At 34.9% G+C, this 22,516-nt stretch overlaps 1 protein-coding gene across 1 annotated transcript in view; it reads right to left on the bottom strand.

Annotated features, from left to right (window-relative positions):
- The window catches only part of LOC112046232 (ABC transporter G family member 20), a 74,077-nt gene extending 52,978 nt beyond the window's left edge, over positions 1-21,099 (bottom strand). The window contains exon 1 of the mRNA XM_024082807.2: positions 20,939-21,099. The gene's annotated coding sequence lies outside the window, so the exon portion shown is untranslated. The remainder of the gene's footprint in view (positions 1-20,938) is intronic.
- Between the last annotated feature and the right edge of the window lie 1,417 nt (positions 21,100-22,516).

Below are 22,516 nucleotides of genomic sequence, written 5' to 3'. Positions count from 1 at the left end.
ACATTGTTTTTCTGCTAGTTTAAATACCAATTTTTATAAATTTTACTTGAAAAAGGGGTTTCCATACATATTTTCAACCCCTATTTCGCCCCCTATTGTTTTTATTTTCGCAGCAATTTACATTCGTATTATGCGTAGTAGTTTCAGAGAGACAAAAAAAAAAAAGTTGGCTTCAGTATCGATTATAATAATGCCTTAAATTTCAAATTATCTTCAATGTACAAAATTTGACCTGTTATAGTTTCATTCTAAGTATAGATTAAGTCAATGAGTCGCAGTTTATTCACGAACTTGGCTACTACTCTGCCGTGTCAAACTCCTCTCCCGTGGTAAACTCCCATCCTCCCAACTTGTATCAATAACGAGCTCTTTTATTTATTAGCCAGCTGTTTTTTTACTGTAGTTAAATAATTTAACAGTCACAATGTCCCACAAATTGCGTGGTACATTATCTCGTTCCGACGCTCAGAAATTGTTACTATCTGGTAACCCAGTTAGCTACCCAACCAAGAATTAAGAATTTTTGTAATTTTTTCTTGACAAGTTAGCCCTTGACTACAATATCACCTGATGGTAAGTGATGATGCAGTCTAAGGTGGAAGCGGGCTAACTTGTTAGGAGGAGGATGAAAATCCACACTCCTTTCGGTTTCTACACGACATCGTACCGGAACGCTAATTCGCTTGGCGGAACGTCTTTGCCGGTAGGGTGGTAACTAGCCACGGCCTCCCACCAGCCAGACCTGGACCAATTAAGAAAATCTCAATCTGCCTAGCTGGGGATCGAATCTAGGACCTCCGTTTTGAAAATCCACCGCGCATACCACTGCGCCACGGAGGCCGTCAAAAAAAGTTGAGCTTCTTAACATGATGAAACTACTCACGGAAAATTAACTTGATAGTAAAAATGCTCCAAGGATCCTGAGCTATAAGTCGCAGTTTATTCAAAAACTTGGCTGCAACTCTACCGTGTCAATTTTAACCAAATTCAGTATTTTAAGGACATCACTGACCGAGGTTCAGTGAAAATTAATTATTAATGAAAAAAAAAGTACATATAAATTCTTGTTACTTGTTCTGACCTTAACCTTTAAAAGGCTTATATTTTGAACAAGTTATATGTTTATTACTGATAGTTTTTTAACCGGTAAAAAATATGAAGGTTGGTTAAAGTCTATACTTGAAATGGTTTGCAGATTGATTTTTATAATTAAACAACTGATTTGTTGGTCGAGTGGCTAGAATGCGGCTTCGCAGCATGAAGTAAGTACAGTGTTCGAGTCCTTGGTTACGAAATAAAATGTTGGACTTATCTTCAAAGAATTTAACATAGCCAAATTCCCAAAGTCGGGAATAGGGATGTTGACAGTTTTTTTAATTGTATATAAATTAAGAGTATGCTAATAGTAAAGCAATGTTGTAAAAGTAACAGGGTATCATTACTTTCGGAGCTACAGGGATTTAAAGGGTCAGATTTACGAAATGGTACGAATTAATGACAAATATTCAAAAACTACATGACCGATTTGAAAAATTCTTTTACCAATAGAAGCTTACATTATCAGGGAGTTACATAGGCTATATTTTATCCCCGTATTCCTACGGGAACAGGAACCACGCGGGTGAAACCGCGCGGCGTCAGCGTAATATATAAAAAGTGCTGCGTCACAATGACTAACCGCCTAACCGCCATTTCTTAATGGTCATTAAATGTCGTAAGTACTTAACGTTATTTGTGTAATAGTTGCATAAAAGTGGAAATCTCTATAACGAATTGCAGCATTACAATGTATCGCGTCATGGCAACCGATCAAAGTATCTATAATATTATACTATACTAGTAGAATCTCGCGGTTTTGCCAACAAAATAACGTTCGTTGTTTATTAAGCGACTAAATGAAATTAAGAGTGTGCAATATGTAATTTGGTGGTTACAAATGGTTCTGGATCTCAGATTCTGGAAAAGTTAGGAGCCTGATATTTGGGTAAATGATATTTCAAAGTGTTAGCTTCGTTATGACTATACAAAATACACAATTTGTAAAACTTTTCTCGATAGTTTATTTTTTTGAAAAATACATGTTTTGCTTACATTTTGCTTTCAATCTCAGGAAAAGCAAACTTATTTTCTTAAATTTTTGTTTTGTATAGAAAATTAGGTATATATCTTGAACATGGCCATTTTGTTTTTCGTTATGTTGTTTAATTTACTTGCAATTAGGTAAAAATGGTTTTGGCGCTCACGTCATAAAATATACGTCGCGCGTCAATCGCTCCGTGCTTTTCACTCACGTGAAAGTCATAATTCGGCGTCTCGCTTGCGCTTCGAATTTTATCCATATCGTACCGACGCGCTGCGCGCTCTTAAGTAAATTTTCAACATTTGTCCACCTCATAGAACAAGAGCCCACGACAGCCAGACCTTCGTTATTTTATAAAAGTTGAAAGTTTCTCTGTAGATGTCTCCTATACAGGTAAGAACGACCAGCGACTATAAAGTTTGGGTTGTGGTTACCTGGGCAGGTAACAGGTAGTAAAGGTGTATAAAATAGTACTTGAAATTCGTTAAAGTATAAAGCTCAATTTTTTAATATTTCCTTCGGGATAACTTTAAAAATCTCGTCATCCATTGCCGGACACTAATGACAGTTGTTACCCCCTGCCAGACAACCCTAAACTTTAATAAAGTATAATTATACTTTCGTTATAGTATAAAAGCTAAATTTTACATATGTTACTTGGGAACTTATAAAAAGATGTTACCTCAATAGCCGGACAGTTTTCGTGGTTTTTACATCTTGCCAGACACATCGAAAGTCCACTATAGGTGCGAGTGCGGGGTAACAACTGTTCAAGTAGGTGCGAGTGAGATAGAGCGCTTAGTCGAGTGCGTGCGTTCAAGAGTTGAAAAATTTAAATTTCAAAGAAGCTTTAGTTGATTTTTTTAATTCACATTGGGCTACTGATGAAGTGGTGCCATTTATTAGCAACAAAACAATATACATCAATTTCAGAAAGTGTCATTCTTTTACTGTTGATAATTGCAACATAGTTGTCTCAAGGATTGATGAAGAGTTGTCATGCCCAGCACACGAGGAAGCAGATACAAAGATAGTATATCATGCATGTAACATCAACTATCCAGCAGAAATAGTAATAAAAAGTGCTGATACCGATATTGCGGCTATAATGCTTGGTAACATGCATCACCTTAAAAGTGATTCGGTTGTTTGGATGCTTACAGGTACTGGAAATAATTTAAGGTATGTGGACCTAACCAAAATACATGCAGAGTTGGGACTGTTAACTTGTCAGAGCTTACCTGGATTTCATGCCATCACAGGTTGTGATTTTAATCCTGCGCTCTTCAGAAAAGGAAAATTAAAACCGTATAAGATATTAAAAAAAGATCCAGAGTACCAGGAAGCTTTCAAGAACTTCGGCAACAACGAATTAATTAAAAAATTAAATCATCAACAAAATATCTTTTATATTATTCAGAGATTTATATGCAATGTCTATATTGTCCCTAATGTAATTGATCTTGATGCCGCTAGACTCCAAATATTCATCGACTCGTACACAGTCTCCGATGTAAACGAAGCTTTTGACCGAAAGAAGTTGCGAAATTTTGACGCTAGCAACCTACCACCTTGCAAAAGCGAACTACTGCAGCAATTTCTGCGAGCAAATTATATATGAACAATTTGGAATAATGCTCATTTAAAAATCCAACCACATATCAACCAGAAAATAATGGCTGGGTATTAAAAGATGACAAATACCAGTTCAAATGGTTTGAAGGGGATCAACTGCCGAGCTATGTTAGTGATTCACTCAAAACTCAATCAGGTATATAATTATTATGACAAATTATAATACATAATTTTTGAATTATTTATAATTGTATAAACTTGCTTAATTTTTGAACTTGCTTATTTTTTTTTTTCAGACACTGAAGAAGAAAGTGATGTCGAGGACGACTCTGCCATCGACTGGAGTAGTAGTGATGAAGAAAATGAAAACATCGACGACAATGTTTAAATTAATAAATAAGTTTAATTATCTTTTTTTACTTGTAATTATACTTTTTTTTTATATTTTTATGATATTAAACAAACATTTTTTACTTTATACAACATGGCTATGAACGTAATAAAATTATTTTTTATTAGATATCTTAAAAAATAGTAATCGACTAAGCATTCGCGCTCGCACCTATAGTGGACTTTCGATGTGTCTGGCAAGATGTAAAAACCACGAAAACTGTCCGGCTATTGAGGTAACATCTTTTTATAAGTCCCCAAGTGACATATATAAAATTTAGCTTTTATACTATAACGAAAGTATAATTATAATTTATTAAAGTTTAGGGGTGTCTGGCAGGGGGTAGCAACTGTCATAAGTGTCCGGCAATGGATGACGAGATTTTAAAAGTTATCCCGAAGGAAATATTAAAAAATTGAGCTTTATACTTTAACGAATTTCAAGTACAATTTTATACACCTTTACTACCTGTTACCTGCCCAGGTAACCACAACCCAAACTTTATAGTCGCTGGTCGTTCTTACCTGTATAGGAGACATCTACAGAGAAACTTTCAACTTTTATAAAATAACGAAGGTCTGGCTGTCGTGGGCTCTTGGGCTATCAGTTTTGATGCGCTAGTCCTCCATCACTAATATAAAATATAATTGGGTTTTTGTACCAAAAATATGAACTGAAGAAGGGTGACATATTTTACACTAAATAAATCGTTTTTCATTGTGAAACGTGAAGAAAATATATAACTACGTAAAACGAATTCCGAGCGATTTTTCAAGAATTACTAGCGAAAATAAATGTAGCTAGTAACCTTTTCAACTTATTTCTTTGTTATAAATAATATTGAAGGACTTTGTAATACTGAAATCCGGAAATTTTTAAATACGAGTTATTTTAATTATTGCATTTTAATTTAATTTTTTTTTAAACAATATTGGCCGTATCTTTTAAATATGACCAATATTCCCATTCCCCTCCAACTAGTCGGGAAAGACTGTGCTAGGAGTGGGTACGACAATAGACCACCGGGGCTGGGATCGAACCACCACCCCTCGGTAATGATTCCCACTGCTCTTACCGTTGAGCTATTAAGGCTTTTCAAATAAACATTAATTAAAATAGGTACTTTTCATTCAATGAATTTATTATTCTTTCCTCTATATTTAACCACTAGCAGAACCTCGCGGTTTCACCTGCGTTGTTCCCATTCTCGTGAGAATATGGGGATAAAATATAGCCTATGTTACTCCCTGATAATGTAACTTTCTATTGGTAAAAGAATTTTTCAAATCGGTCATGTAGTTTTTGAGTATTTGTTATTCGTTTTATAAAAAAAATACAGTATAGATTATAATATATATTATTATATATTATAAATATAGATTAGTCCACTCAAAGCAAACTGGAAGTGCATCATATGGTTAATTATATTAATTTGTTGTTCTTTTCCTTTCAACGTATGCAATCCACTATGAATATATTCTACTAGCAGACGCCCGCGAATTCGTCCGCGTGGAATTTAGTTTTTCACAAATCCCTCGGGAACCGTGGATTCCGGGATAAAAAGTAGTCTATGTGTTAATCCATTCAACAATATATCTCAATACCAAATTTCAGCTAATTCGGTTTAGTAGTCGAGGCGTGAAAGAGTAACAAACATTCATATCATCAAAATCATCAGTTTTCACAAATCTCGGAAAACCATGGATTTTTTCAGGATTGAAAGTAGCCTATGTGTTAATCCAGAGTAAAATCTATTTCCATTCCAAATTTCGGCTAAATCGCTTTAGTAGTAGCGGCGTTAAAGAGTGACAAACATCCAAACATGTGGATGTTATTACAAACTTTCGCGTTTATAATATGAGTAGGATTTAACCCATCCGGTTTCGCATCAAACACTCAAAACCACAACCTGACGTTTCAAAAGTTTTTGTAAACTAAGCTTACCTTACTTGAAATTTTACTTTGACTCTTGAATATCGTGAAATTATTCAGTTTACTTTAAAAATATCATAATATTCAATGAAATCTTTAAAACAAAAATTCAACTGTCTTTTTAAAATACAATATTATGGATATTGTATTTTAAAAAGATCTTGGTGAGTACTGTTTGACTTAAAATAACCAAATTTAAATTTATTAAGGTATGTATTCCATTCGCGCACGTTTAGTAGGTATATCTTGCCCTCCAACATGACCTCTCTATGTATTTTGCACGTGTTCGTAATATTAATTAATATTCTAAACCCATACGGCCCATCGGCCATTTGCTGTGTACATTAGTTTGTTAGCCCTAAATGGTTGGCTTGTAATTATCAACTATTATGTAGCAGCGTGGTGGGTCTGAGCTCTATCATAAACAATTCGACTCATTGTTGAGCACGAGTCTCCTCTCAGAATAAGAGGGGTTAGGGCAGTAGTACACCACGCTGGCCCAATGCGGATTGGCAGACTTCACACTAAGAAAATTCTCAAGTTTCTTAACGTGGTTTTTTTTTTACCGTTTGAGATATGAGAGTCATATTTAATTTCTTAAAATGCACATAAGTGAAAAATTTAAAGTGCATGCCCCGGACAGGATTCGAACCTACGCCCTCTGAAGGCAGAGGTCATATCCACTGGGCTATCACAGATTATATCCTATAGATTACCGCAATTTAATGTATTACATACACGTATATTTACTATAAGAAACAGAAAATCTTCATGTAACCAATGTATGTATTATTCGGCAAACAGTATTTCTTAACTTTTATGACTAGATACTTAATTCCTCACAAAGCTAATAGACTTAGTAAGAGTGTCAAACGTACTCGATATAAAAAATCCTCGTACTAGAGAAAATTGCAGGACTTCGAATTCGTGATTCGAAGCTGTGTAAACTAATCACAATCAGTTTTGGTGAAGTTGGACTTTAATAAGCAGACGTCGCCTGGTTTCAACCGCGTTGTTCCCGTTCCCGTAGCAATACGGGAATAAAATATAGCCTATAGCACTCGGAATAGTGTAGCTTCCCAACTATGAAAGAATTTTTCAAATCGCTTCAGTAGTTTTGGAGGGAATTACAACAAACTTACAATCTCAATTTCGGTTCCCGTGGGAATACGGGGATCAAATATAGCCTATGTTGTTTGCTGATAATGGAGCTCTCCATTAGTGGAATATTTTTTAAAACAGTCCTGTAGTTTTGGCGCTTATTGGCGACTAACAAACATACAAAAAATCATTCCTCTTTATAATATCAGATGTTTGGAGGCATTTGAATATATTTTCACCTTCATAATAAATCTTAATATATAATGCGAAAGGTCATTTATCACGAAATCTTGAAAACTGCTTGATGTACAAAGATGAAGTTTGGCAGGAAGGTTTATTTATACGGATTAAAGAGGTCTAAAGATGGATGCAGTCGCGGGCGTCCACTAGTATTATATTTAGTACAGAATGGTCAATTTAAAAAGAGCAAATGTAGAGTTTCTAGCCTGCTATTTTTAGCAGAACGTACCTGTGGAACCGGTGGTAGTCTATACAAATAAACAAACATGACGATTCAAATGTGCTTATAAGTAAAGCTTACTTTGAAATAAATAAATTTGAATTCGTTATTACCCCATAACCATATTCGGCTCACTGCTGAGCTCGAGTCTCCTCTCAGAATGAGAGGGGTTAAGCGAATAGTCCACCACGCTGGCCCAATGCAGATTGGCAGACTTAAGACGCGCAAAGAATTGAGAAAATTCTATGGTATGCAGGTTTCCTCACGCTGTTTTCCTTCACCGTTTGAGACACGTGATATTTAATTTCGTAAAATGCACACAACTGAAAAGTTGGAGGTATGCCAAGGACCGGATTTTAACCCACACCCTCCGGAATCGGAGGCAGAGGTCATATCCACTGGGCTATCAAGGCTCTTCAGAAAAGACTCACAATAGTTTAAATTCTAAGAAGTGCACTGAGTTCCATGGGTCTTTCGATACTCGAAAACGATTGCGGTATTGGAATATCGTACTAGGGGCAGAGGAAAATGAATTAAGACTTAATTCACTGTTGGTACAGACTCATCAAATTACTCGGCGACTGTGACGAGAATTACACAATACATGTTGGTATACAGATAAGTTAACTTGTGGTCTTGTTCGGCTATGGATCTTGGACTCCTGGGGTCGGATCCTGGATCACCAGAATCATTATCAACCTATTATAAGGGCTATAATATAAATATTGTACCAACACCGCCAACTTCCCAACTCCAGGTTTCTATTCAGAATTTTCTTGTAAGAAAAAGTAGTAGTATTTTTAGTTAAATAACTAAATATAGATCAACAATCAACATTTTGACGATCGCGTGGTACAGTGGATTTTTTTTATTCTATACAAGTTAGCCCTTGACTACACTCGATGATAAGTGATGATGCAATCTAAGTAGGATGAAAATCCACACCCCTTTCGGTTTCTACACGACATCGTACCGATATCGCTTGGCGGTACGTCTTTGTCGGTAGGGTGGTAACTAGCCACGGCCGAAGCCTCCTACCAGCCAGACCTGGACCAATTAAGAAAATCTTAATCGACCCAGCTGGGGATCGAAACCAAGACCTCCGTTTTGTAAATCCACCACGCATACCACTACGCCACGGAGGTAGTGGTACACAAAAGATAGTGCCTGCTCTCTGCACCCACGGGCGTGGGTTCGATTCCCACAACTGGAAAATATTTGTGTAATGAGCATGGGTGTTATCCAGTGTCTGTGTGTAGTTATACATTATATAAGTGTTTATATTTAGTCTATATATATTCATATAACACAAAATCAGCTATCTTGATGTGGTGCCCGTTACGTACTGTTTACCAACAAACAAATTAGTAATGAAGGTAGAAAACGCATGTCATAACTTATTTATTTTTAAATTATATATTTAATTTTTGAAATGTTATATATAATATATTAACCATGTCTAAGTGTTCTAAGCTTATAAATCAAATTTGTTTTCATTGATTTAAGAACAGGTTAATTATAATTATTATTAGGATTAATGACTAGTGATTTATACCCTCATTTTTAATTTGTTTGTTGGTAAACAGTACTCATCTAGAACGGCTTTAGATAGTGATGTGAGTATTGTTTAAGTATATATTTTATTTATTATTCCTTTTTTTAATTTTTAACAACAGGTAATAAATTATAATACAAAACACTATTAAAAATGTATAAAAAAGATTATTGTTTATTTATTAAACAAGGTACAAAACAAGTTCTTAAAAAACATTATTCATAAAATCCTTTTATAATTATTACTTAAAAATAATAACTATTATCTTTTTTATCTTTTATTTTTATCTTGTACATCTACTTAATCATTATGTAGGTAGGTACCTACCTATTTTGTTTGGTGAATCCATCTTGAATATAAAAGTAGGTACCTACCTCAAAAGGTCAATAATCCAACATCCTTCTTTACAAGGGGTCAATGCTCTACATTTTGCCAAACATAAGGTAGATCACAATGTAGGTACCTACCCACTCGGACGTTACTATGAAATATTTTTCTCGCTCAAAAGCTTCTAAAGAGCTTATTTCTGCATAGTTTTTTTATATAATGATTTATTTATTTTGCTACCATCCGCGAAAAGTCGACGAACCCATGCGACAACGTCACCCAGGTCCGGCAAAATACTCTCTACGTACGTTTCACCCCGAAACCGGAGCATCCTCAGGAGATGTTGACTCTACAACGTGCAATTAAATCATTATATAATCATGATGAACTTCCGCAAAGTAACGCCTGCTTCTATCCAATATAGTTTTTTTAGCTTCGTAGAGTATAAATAATACCAATTCTTATTTGTTGTAAAGTTGAGTATACGTTTTTTAGTACGTTGGTTTGCAAAATTATTTTTAAAAACTTTGAATAGTTTTTTCATTTGTTAAAGTATTTTTACATTATACTAGCTGAGTTCCTATGGGAATAAAGGGCCTAATAGCCTGTGTTAGTAACTCTCTGATAATTTAGCTTTCCATTGGTAATTTTTTGTTTTTAATTTATTCAGTAGTTTTGGGCCTATTAAATGAAAACAAACAAACAAACGGCCAATCAAATGTTTCCCCTTTATAATATTAGTATTAGGTATAAAGAAGAAAGATTAGATTATAAGTTAAGATAATAATTACATATACGATTTACGGCAATTTATAATTAAAAACAATTCGTATTTGTTAGTAAGTTAAATACGATAATGCATGGATAGAGTTTTCTATTCAAAATTTTTTGAAGAATAATTTAACTTTTTTTCCCATTACATAATAACTTTGTGGTATTCTCCAAATCAAGGTCATATCCCCTCCGATTTCGGAGGGTGTGGGTTCGAATCCGGTCCGGGGCATGCACTTCCAACTTTTCAGTTGTGTGCATTTTATGGAAATAAATATCACGTGTCTCAATCGGTGAAGGAAAACATCGTGAGGAAACCTGCATACCAGAGAATTTCTTAATTCTCTGCGTATGTGAAGTCTGCCAATCCGCATTGGGCCAGCGTGGTGGACTATTGGCCTAATCCCTCTCATTCTGAGAGGAGACTCGAGCTCAGCAGTGAGCCGTATATGTGTGGATAACGACATTCTCCAAATCATAATAAATATAAATGCGAAAGGATCACACGAAATCTCAAAAACTTCTTAACGTACCTTAAATGGAATTTAACAGGGAGGTAGTTTATAGATAGTACAACAGATTTTGCGAGAGGGCCGGATTAAAGAGTCCTAAGGGCGGACGAAGTCGCGGTTATGCAGTATATATTTATTAAAACAGAAAATAAAATAAAATAATATGATTTTTTTTGAAAACAACAATCAGCTCTTATCAGACCTTTAATTCGAACAAGACAATTAATTATTAAATATAACTTTGTCCTTAAATTTAAAAATACTTGTAATAATACGTAAGTCGAGGTTAAAAAACTTTATATTTAAGTATACATTTTTATTATTTAATCGGATAGTGACGAATACGTCAAATATATTATTGTTTATTTATCTTGAATATTTTATGAAACAGGCTAAAAAATATAAAGTATCGTAAATCTTTGCTTTTTAGGGTTCCTTATAGTTTCGCCATGCCCGTCTGTCTGTCCATCTGTCCGTCCGCGGCTTAGCGCAGAGACTATTACTACTAAAAACCTGTAAATTATCATGAGCATGTAAATTAAAAACGTAAACAAAGTAGTAAAATAAAATCTTGAAAATTATTTTTTTAGGGTACCTCTCAAAATAGGGGTGATATTTTTATTCGTTTATTTTATAGTGAGCGTTATTGGATAGGTCTTTGAAAGATATGAGGGGTCTTCTACCAACATTTTGCGATCCAGGAATCCGTTAGTAAAATATTAAGCTTTTAAGAGCTTATTTTTGTTAGAGTTAACTGACTAAACCGACAAAACGGTTACTTATGAATGCGAAAAAAAATCACGAGAATGGGATATATAGGTAATAAAATTACAAGGAAAACTAACAGCTAAGTAGCAATAACTATTTAAAGAGTAAATAATAGTCGACCTACTTAAAAAACGTAATTGGAAATCGAAAATTGCATACTAATTCCGCTATTATTTTAAAAAATAAGTTATCATTAAGATAACTCAGTGTATGTTATAACTAGACAACAGTAATTTGGCATGGGCATGTATAATAATTACGTCTATAAATTGGTAACAAAAAAATATAAAAAAAATTTTTGGGGTACCTTTCCAAAATGTAAAATGATGATGAATTTTTTATCGTCTATCCCATGTGTATCGTAATCGGTATTTTTGTGTATTACATGAGGGATTAAAATACTAACGTAATCTACGGAACCCGACACTGCGCGTGGCTCGATACGCACTTAGCCGGCTTTTTATCATCTTCTACTATAAAATAAAACGCAATACAGATCTTTATTATTTTAATTAAAATCATAACAAAAAATGTCCATAAAAAGATCCTACAGAAAAATATTCTTAAAAATTTTGACAGTCAAGTTTTATGCGAAGAAGATGACGTAGAGTAAAAAATAACCGAAATGGAATATTACAGTAGGATCTAGATTATATCGAGCCAGTTAAAATTGGAATCTATCCCAATAAAAATAGAGTCCATATTGACTTGGTTATAAAATAATATTCTTAATTGATGTTATGATCTTTAATTATGGTAAATTAAATTCTAATAGCGATAAAAATAGAGTTCAATTTGACTTAATTCTGTATGATGCTAAGGTTTTATGGTAATCTGAGGTCCGTATGATGTCGTAGTTCAGTGACGTCAGAATGGACGTAAATAACGCGGATAGAGACAAAGAAAGCTTTTTCTAGGATTTTCCCGCCTTTGCCCATAGTAATTGTTGGAATCCTTAAAAGGAGTGGAAAATTTTACTCCGCAAGGCTTTGTTCTATTGATACGAAGAGCAGTTTTTTATGGTTTGCGCTTGAGTATAATCATGCTTGAAAAAAGCCAAAAAATCTAAGTCAAAGATATGAAGCGCTAAAAAATGCCTATTCACTCTTGCCTTAAAGGTGTTTTAATTGCAGGTGATCTACAAGTCGCCAAAAGCCGAACCGCATGGCGTGACCTTGGCGTGAAACCGTACGAGAAAAAGTCGTGAATGTGTGATAGGGGTCACAACCCTCACTAAGGAACACGACGCAGAGAGAGAGAATTGTATAGGTGTAAGGAAATACAGACTCAGATGCCGGGTGTTATACACTTCACTGTTGGGTTATGAAAGGTTTAGTGCGGTGTCGCCTAAATATCAACAACGTAGAGATGGCTCAATTCACGGGTAGGGTTGCCAGGTCGCCAAACCTAATAGCCGGACAAACCGGCTAGTTTAGCCGGACATTTTGGTAAAACCCTGGACACCATTATTGAGGATTTTTTGTATCAGTAATAATTTTATGAATAATAAAGATTTTTTGATTATTACTAAAACTCTGATTAAATTCTAATAAAACTTAAATGAAATCGAGTTAATAGGCTAGTTGCCACTTTTTCAAATGGTCTTAAATTGTTCATTATGGTTCTACTAGATTGAAAAAAAAATTATAGTCTTTTGACACGTGATTAGGTACATGAAAATTTTAGTTTTTAAATATGTTTTTGACAATACGAGACAAAAAGCCTAGCCATGACTGTCTATATTTCAACTGTTTTATGACGTCACTATAACAAATCCCTTACAAATGGAGCTCATCAATGCTGCTTGACTTCATTATTTGGCTGAAGCTACTCGTACGGTAACCGGAAAAATAAAATATTTTTTGCAGATTATCCAAAAACCGTATTAATCGTCATCATCATTACCAGCCGATGGTCTTCCACTGCTGGATATACGCCTCTTGTATAGACTTCAAAAAACACCATGGTCTTGAAAAAATACTTGAAACCACAACCCTGCAATCCGCTTGATGTCCTCGGTCCATCTAGTGAGGGGTCGACCAACACTGAGCTTTCCTGTGTGGAGTTGCCAATCCATCAACTTGGGAACCCAACGTCCGTCGGACTAACACCGTATGAATAAAATAAATCAATTCGTACGTTTTCTATAAGAATGGTCACTTCGTTATTACTTTATATGTATAATTACAAAACAAGTTAAAGTTTTATCATTTAATATTTAAATCGTTTATTTTATGCTAATTTTAGGATATTTTTTTCCTTTGTGTTCCAAAATATGTAGGATGTAGGAAGCGAGGCCATCGGGAAATACTAGCAAGTCGCTTCGATGTCAAGTAAATGGAACTTTAAACGGAAAATACCTAAATTACTGTGTTAACTAATTAATCTTACAGTAGCCTGCAAAAGCCAGATACACCTCGCTTTATTAAAACTGAATTGTGTCAGCATTTTTTTTATTCTTTACAAGTTAGCCCTTGACTGCAATCTCACCTGACGGTAAGTGATGATGCAATCTAAGATGGAAGCGGGCTAACTTGTTAGGAGTAGGATGAAAATCCATATCCCTTTCGGTTTCTACACGACATCGTACCGAAACGCTAAATCGCTTGGCGGTACGTCTTTGCCGGTAGCGCCATGGAAAAAGCCTGTCACCAGCCAGATCTTTACCAACAAAGAAAACCTCAAAGGCTCAGCCGGGGATCGAATCTAGGACCACCGTCTTGTAAATCCACCGCGCATACCACTGCGCCACGGAGACCGTCAAACCTACTTGCCTTTAACCCGTATGTCTGGCTCTCGTAAGCTCGTAGTCCGTTTTTTAATTTAAAATTTAAAATTCATTTATTTCAAGTAGGCTCAGTTTACAAGCACTTTTGAAACGTCAGTTGACTATTTGTAAAGATTCTACCACCCGTTCAGAAGGCAGTTTTCGTAATGTTCTTTGAATTTTATTTAATTTTGATTTAGATTAGATATATTATTTTCACAGGCAAGAGATAAAAGCACAATCAAGCATGGTTAACTTAAGAGTGTGCAATATGTAATTTGGTGGTTACAAATGGTGCTGGATCTCAGATTCTGGAAAAGTTAGGAGCCTGATATTTGAGTAAATGATATTTCAAAGTGCTAAATAAATAAATAGCTTCGTTATGACTATACAAAATACACAATTTGTAAAACTTTACTCGATAGTTTATTTTTTTGAAAAATACATGTTTTGCTCACATTTTGCTTTCAATCTCAGGAAAAGCAAACTTATTTTCTTAAATTTTTGTTTTGTATAGAAAATTAGGTATATATCTTGAACATGGCAATTTTGTTTTTCGTTATGTTGTTTAATTTACTTGCAATTAGGTAAAAATGATTTTGGCGCTCACGTCATAAAATTTGCTTCGCGCGTCAATCGCTCCGTGCTTTTCACTCACGTGAAAGTCATAATTCGGCGTCTCGCTTGCGCTTCGAATGTTATCCATATCGTGCCGACGCGCTGCGCGCTCTTAAAACATTATGTTTATGAATGAAATTGCCCTTTCTTATAAACATATAATTTCTTCAAATCTAGAAACATCTATAAAATTTTCAATTTTTAAGTTGGTTGACTATACTTCTTTAAATAGCTATTGCTACTTAATTAAATAGATATACATTGGTAAAGTAACTCAGAGTCTCAAAACTAGAAATCTGTAATTTGGCATAGGTATATCTTAGATTAATAATTTACTGTATTCTGAGAGGTATATAATAATCAAGTGTATAAAAAAATAAAAAGAAAATTTGAAGAAAAAATTTTCGGCGTTCCTTCCCTACAAAGTGAGGCGGATTTTTCTCGTCTGTGAAAGAATGTTTATTGCTATTGGTATTTTTGCAATAAAACGGCAATAAAAAGAGCCGTGATAGCCCAGTGAATATGAACTCTGCCTTCAATTCCGGAGGGCGTGGCTTCGAATCCGGTCCGGGGCATGCACCTCCAACTTTTAGGTTGTGTGCATTTTAAGAAATTAATTTTCACGTGTCTCAAACGGTGAAGGAAAAAAACATCGTGAGGAAACCTGCACGCCAGAAAATTTCTTAACTCTCTGCGTGTGTGAAGTCTGCAAATCCGCATTGGGCCAGCGTGGTGGACTATTCTCTCATTCTGAGAGGAGACTCGAGCTCAGCAGTGAGCCGTATATGGGTCGATAACGACGAAGGTGCTCATTTTAATCTACAGAACCCGAATTTTAGCCCGACACACACTTGGCCGGTTTTTATTATTTTTTTCGAAGTTTAGTACTCGTATAATGTATTATTTATTTATAATAAAATCCTGTTTCTTATTGTTTCCGTGAGTAAAGTTGACATTTTATTTACTTAATTTACAATTTTGTTCCATCTACTACTTATATTTATAAATACGAGTATTTTATTTGTCAAACTATGTTTTTGTAGTTTATTTATTAATTTGCCAAATAGTGAAAAATGTCTATTAATCTGCTTTTCTATTTAGTAAAACAAATTGGTCGACCCCCCACCAGGTGGACTGACGACATCAAGCGAGTCGCAGGTATTCGCTGGATGCAGGTGGCTCAGTATCGTGATGTTTGGAAGTCCCTACAAAAGGCCTATGTCCTGCAGTGGACGTCCATCGGCTGATATGACGATGGTGTTGAAAACTAATTTCTTTATATAATCTATACATATACATCAAAAAAGATATATTTAATAAAATGAAAAATAATATATTTATTATTTTTGTAGTTATTTACTTAACTATTAAGTTACCTTTAAATTTCGCCGAGCAGGTATTAAAATATTAATTATTGTAGGTATATCTACTAATTACTAAATTAATAAATAATTAATTAGTCTAGATCCATTTCTTTATGATTTATTAATTGTCTTCACAATTAGTGGATAGCCTGCTTCCTGTTTGGTTCTCACATACCTATAACTAGAAACTTTTTCTCTCATTGGTACAGATTGCTTTATTATTAAAAGTTCTTGAGTTCGATTTCCGAGCTTAAGAACTTTTCGAGCTCTGTCAAATAAAAATGCAATTAAAAAATAATAATTTGTTGCTTCTTTGATTTTTAGTAAATTTTGAAATCAATAAAATTTTCTTATTTATTTTGCAAATATCCAGACAAACATTGCTTTTTATGTATAAATTAGTTAACATTGACCTTTACCCGAATGTATCTTAAAAATCAATATATTTAAACCTGGTGGGGGGTCGACCAACACTGCGCTTACTAGTGCGGGGTCGCCATTCCAGCACTTTGGGACCCCAACGTCCATCGGCTCTTCGAACTATGTGACCCGCCCATTGCCACTTCAGCTTCGCAACTCGTTGAGCTATGTCAGTGACTTTGGTTCTTCTGCGGATCTCCTCATTTCTGATTCGATCACGCAGAGACACTCCTAACTAGAGTAGAGACTAAAATAGCTCGTTCCAACGCCCGCTGTGTGACTCTGAGCCTTCTTATGAGGCCCATAGTTAGCGACCATGTTTCGGAACCATAGGTCATCACTGGCAACACGCACTGTTAACCTAACCTTTAGTACCTAGTACCTACTTAATATACCAGCGATAACAAGATACGTTTTAAAGTATTTTCATACAATACCGGTTGTTTTACCATTTTCTCGTTTTTAAATTGCCATAATTTTGTAAAGAATCTGAACGAAACTGGACTTTGAAACAGACACTTTTTGCTACTAAAGTGGTGTTAATTAATTTATCACACACATAAATATATTGTGTACATATTAAGCTTATGTGCCTCATAACAAGTCTCTGAGTCACTTAGTGAGCCCGGAGTATCTCTGCGTGATCGAATCAAAAGTGAGGAGATCCGCAGAACTAAAGTTACCGCTGCCGCGGATCCCTGAAAAACGCCCCATATAAAATGATACGATTTAATGACGTCGTAGATACATAATGATCGTTAGATTTGTATGGGTGGTCAAACAAAATTACCAACTAATATCTTTGTTATTTGAACGTTTTTGTAAATAGTTCATATATTGAAAAATGTCACGTAAGGAAGTAAGTAAAAGATTTTTAATAAATTTTGAAATTTAATAATCTTATTTATTTTGCAAATATCCAGACAATATTTGCTTTTTATGTGTAAATTAGTTAACATTGGCCTTATTTACCCGAATGAATCATAAACATCAATATATTCAAACCTAGTCACCATCCCCATTGGTGAGATCACCAGACGATGCCTTTGCACTTAGCCAAATCCCTCGCTTGGATCTCATTAAAAAGCCTACGGCAATCACGAGGAGATTTTTATTATTATTATTTTTTTTTATTATCTACTAGCCGACGCCCGCGACTTTGTCCGCGTTAAACTCGATGTAAACTTTCAACTACCCCTATCCTACCCCTACCCTATCCCTACCCTACCCCTACCCTACCTCTAGCCTACCCCTACCCTACTTTTCTGGTTGATTTTTTACACCTTGTGTCCGAAAAATCCAAATATCTTACGGAACCCTATTTTCTTCCAAACTAAAATTTAGCCTATGTTACTTGTGGATAATGTAGCTTTCGAATGGTGAAAGAATTTTTAAAATCGGTCCAGTAGTTTTTGAGCCTATTCATTACAATCAAACAAACAAACAAACGTACAAACATACAAACAAAGTAGTTTTCCTCTTTATAATATTAGTAAGTACAAGTTCGCCCTTGACTACAATGTCACCTGGTTGGTAAGTGATCATGCATTCTGAGATGGAAGCGGGCTAACTATTTTTTTTTCTACAGGACATCGTACCGGACCTCTCTTTCTACGATCGCAAACGCTTCGAAAACTAGAAAAATATATGGGAATGACAGATCTTGATCACATAACCTGTCGATAGCTAATGTCATTCCCTTAGCGAAGCGTTAGCGATCGTAGAAAGAGAATCGACGTGTCACTTGGCTAGGGGGCTGATGGTTAGTGATGAAGCAATCTGAGATGGAAGCGGGCTAACTTAATAGACGTAGGATGAAACCCACACAAATTGATTTTAATGATACATTCGGGTAAATAAGGTCAATGTTAACTAATTTATACATAAATAGCAAAGGTTGACTGGATATTTGCAAAATAAATAAGATTATAAAATTTCAAAATCTATTAAAAATATTTTATCGTAATTAGATGAAAATTCATACAGTTTTAGCTTCCTTACATTAAATGTGACATTTTTTTAATATTTGAACTATAAACTTAAACGCACAAATAACAAAGATATTAGTAATTTTGTTTAAACGCCCATACAAATCTAACGATCATTAATTGCCTACGACGTCATAAGATCGTACCATTTTGTATGGGGCGTTTTTTAGGGATCCACGCCAGCGCCGCAAATCCGACCCTTTAAATCCCTGTAGCTCCGAACGTAATGATCACAGATACCCTGTTCCTTTTACAAAAATGCTTTACTATTAGCATACTCTTAATTTATATACAATTTAAAAAACTGTCATCATCCCTATTTCAGTTTCTACACGACATCGAACGCTAAATCGCTTGGCGGTACGTCTTTGCCGGTAGGATGGTAACTAGCCATAGCCGAAGCCCACCAGCCATTCGTTTATTATCTATACTAAAGCCATACTGGAGGAGTACTGTTTTGCAACAAACAAATTAAAAATGAGGGTATAAATCACTAGTCATTTCCCAACTTATAATAATTATAATTAACTTGTTCTAAAATTAATAAAAATAATTTTGATTAATAAGCTTAAAACAATTAAATAAAGTTACTATATTTTGAATAATATTTTATAAAACAACAATTCATAATCTATAATATAAAAATGAATCGCAAAATGCGTTGGTAAGCGCATAACTCAACAACGCCTGGACCAATTTGGCCAATTTTTTTTTTTAAATGTTCCTTGAAGTTCTAGGATGGTTATTACGGCGAGAAAAATTCGAATAATTGCCGGAAAAACCATAAAAATAGCCCTTTTTGTCTTTTTTCCCATACAAATGTTTTCTAACTTAAACGTAGTTAATTTGAGCTTTATTGTTATTGTATAAAGTTCATATTAATAATAATTCTAAAACGGGGTAGGGTAGGGGTAGGGTACGGGAAGGGTACAGTAGGGGTAGTTAAAAGTTTACATCGAGTTTAACGCGGATGAAGTCGCGGGCGTCCGCTAGTTTAAAATAAAAAACTTATGAAATGGCATGCGTTTTCTACCCTCATTTCTAATTTGTTTGTTAGTAAACAGTACTTCTCGAATATGGCTTTAGTATAGTTTTAAATACTGTAAATGCACCGAAAAGTATTAAATCATTAAGCAGGTATATAGTTTCGGTTAACCAAAGTTCTCCGTATAATTCGGGCAAGGCCGTCTGTGGCCGACTTCATAATTTCATAATAGTAACGAGTTGAGGCGTGAATCATATTACGTTGTAGTAACTTGCTTTTACTTAGTAATCCTTTATTTTTAAAGACTTTTGTTTTTATCACATAAACATACGGCACTCAGTCACTGGACATTTTTAAAAATGCCGTAAAGACTCACTCATTCGCCGTGATAATGAGCCGTGATAGCCCAGTGGATATGACATCTGCCTCCGATTCCGGAGGGTGTGGGTTCGAATCCGGTCCGGGGCATGCACCTCCAACTTTTCAGTTGTGTGCATTTTAAGAAAGAAAGTCTAGAACGGTGAAGGAAAACATCGTGAGGAAACCTGCATACCAGAGAATTTCTTAATTCTCTGAGTATGTGAAGTCAATCCGCATTGGGCCAGCGTGGTGGACTATTGGCCTAACCCCTCTTATTCTGAGAGGAGACACGAGCTTTTTCGATAAATGGGCTATATATCACTAAAAGAATTTTTCAAATCGGACCAGTAGTTTCTGAGATTAGCGCGTTCAATCAATCAATCAAACAAACAAACTCTTCAGCTTTATAGGTATAATAGTATAGAGTATAGATTAATATCAATATATTTAGGACTCTTATTCCATGTACTAAACGAAGTTAATATTGTATTTATTAAATTTGATATGAGTCAACTGCCCTGTAATTTATACCTATTAGGTGGTTAATTTAGACCAAGTTAGAGAAATAGAGACTAAAACCGATTCCAAGTCCTCCTGATCTAAAAACAGCAGCAAAACAGGGTTGTTTTGATGTATTTGTCCAATAAAATTAAATATGCAACTACCCACATTTACATTTTTTTTTTATTACTCTGGCCACTGGCGTTTTGGCTCTGAGTTTATTTATTTCTCAACAAAGCACGTTCAATAGAACAAAAAGCAATCTTCCGATGACACAAGGTCTTTCTAACCTCAGCCGCGCACGCAGCTCCGTTTCACAATAAAAAAATCACTCTAATATTATCATCTCACTTAAATTTTCTAATTAACCTTGAATACATAATCCAGACACAAACATAACTTACAAAACAAAATTAATCCGATTTAAATGTATGTACTTGACAAGAATTCAAAAATAGAATACCTTAACAGTCGTCGCACCAAAAAGTTCCACTATATTTCATTAAACCATAAACAATATTTTTTTTTTACAAACCAAACACGTAAGTACACAACACAGCGCGAAATTTTAAAAATCGAACGCTACAGTTGGTCGACCTGCGCGCGCACGGTATGCGATAACACTGAACTTGGCGTATTGCAAAGCGTCTGCGAAGCCTGCTTGCCTTCACTGCTTGCCATTTGAAATACAACCTTAGTGAAATAAAAATAGAGTATATTTTACCTCTTATAATGTCTTTTTGATTAAGTTAATGATAAACAAGTTAGGTGCCCACTGATTCTTTTCGCGTATTTCCCAAGTTTTCGAGGCCTTTATTCCGAAGGTGGTATATTCTTACTATTACAGTTTCATCACTAACTTTTTAGACCAAGAGACTGTCATAGCCAGATGCACCACATTTATTAGCCCATGCTCTTACATAGGTACCTACCAACGATATTTTATACCATAGATATGTTACGTGCCTACAAATTCACCGCAAAAAGTGATCCGAATTTAGTTACTCCACTGAGCGCATACATGCACAATTTTGTGTTTATTTACATTATATTTTTAACAGAAAATCTTGTCTCCATTCGCCAGACTGTTAGCTTCATATAAAGTTCTCTCGTGCATCTAGAAATTGGCCTCACGATTGGGCTGTCACCAATGATAATTTTATACTATAGATGGGTTACGTCCCTTCAAAATTACCGCAAAAAGTGATCCGAATAATATTCTACTAAACTGAGCGCACACATGCACAATTTTGTCTTTAATTCCATTATTTATTTATATATGTATAGTTCTTATACTTCCTGAATACACAACTCGACAGTGTAGACCATATTTAGATATTATTGGTGTAAATTGTTGTTCGTTGTTGACCACAACTAACATTGGGATGTGGAAATTTCCTCTTTTAGCGCCTCATTTTTCATGACTTAGTTACACATCTAACAGTATTTAACATCATTGGCTAGCACGGTTCTCAGTGCGCTCAGTGGAGTAGCTAAATTCAGATAACTTTTTGTGGTGATATTGTAGGCATATCTAATAGCATAAAATCGTTGTTCTGGAGCCTTGAAACCAGCTGCCTTCCAAAGCTACCACGATCCAAACTCCATGGTTAGCTACCGTGCTTACCTATGGTAAAAGCATTGACTGAAAAACTTTCAGCTTTCACACCAGAGTGAGTCTTTACAAGTAACGCGTGAAGCCGGTGCAACCCATAAAAATAAAAAACGTCACGCGTCTACTTGACAACCGCTTAAACAAACTTTTTTCAGTATTTCAAAATTTAACAGTAACAACAATTACGTAAATTAATATAATATTCAATAATTACCAATAAAAAAATACTCCATCTTATTTCTTTAGTTTTTGTAAACAGTTTTTAAAATATTTAAAAACATAAGACGCCATTTTTCTTGAATAATAATGAAACTTACTGATGCGACGCTTCGTCTCGTACTGACTCGACAATGTATTCGTTTTTGAATTTCGTATTTGTGACGGGTACGACACCGTTGTGTTCCTTGCACTCCATCTGCCCATTAT

The sequence above is a fragment of the Bicyclus anynana genome, chromosome 24 (genome assembly GCF_947172395.1).
Source record: "Bicyclus anynana chromosome 24, ilBicAnyn1.1, whole genome shotgun sequence".
In the NCBI taxonomy this organism is placed as follows: domain Eukaryota; kingdom Metazoa; phylum Arthropoda; class Insecta; order Lepidoptera; family Nymphalidae; genus Bicyclus; species Bicyclus anynana.
The sequence above is the reverse complement of the archived record's forward strand: the minus strand, read 5'-3'. Positions and strand labels throughout refer to the sequence as shown.